Source organism: Setaria italica, chromosome V (assembly GCF_000263155.2).
Source record: "Setaria italica strain Yugu1 chromosome V, Setaria_italica_v2.0, whole genome shotgun sequence".
Taxonomy (NCBI): Eukaryota; Viridiplantae; Streptophyta; class Magnoliopsida; order Poales; family Poaceae; genus Setaria; species Setaria italica.
In genome coordinates this window covers 12373495-12373931 of record NC_028454.1, presented here as the reverse complement: position 1 = coordinate 12373931, position 437 = coordinate 12373495, and positions in this window count along the sequence as shown.

The following is a 437-nucleotide window of genomic DNA, read 5'->3' as shown; positions in this document are numbered from 1 at the left end:
AGCACCTGCTATCCAAACACCCCTATGTTGGACACGTCCTAATTGCAACCACCGTACTGCTTCCAAAATGTTGGTCAGTTTAATTTTTATAGGTTTATAGATATTGTTACGTAGCTAGATATACACTATATCTAGATGCACAATAATATGTATACATCTAAAAAATTAAAACGGAATGGAAAAAGTAGCCAGTTACACACTACTTTAAGACAAAAGACGCAGTAAAACGTCGGTATCCACTTTACCCCACCAATCAATCAATCGCCATGAGAAGTCAAAATGCCTGCGGTGTCCTTCCTGCAAGGACGACACAAATTTGGGCCTTGTTTAGTTGCCCAACTTGGGTGCACCCAAATTACTGTAGCAACACTGTAGCGTTTCGTTTGTATTTGTGAATTATTGTCCAAATATTGACTAATTAGGCTTAAAAGATTCGT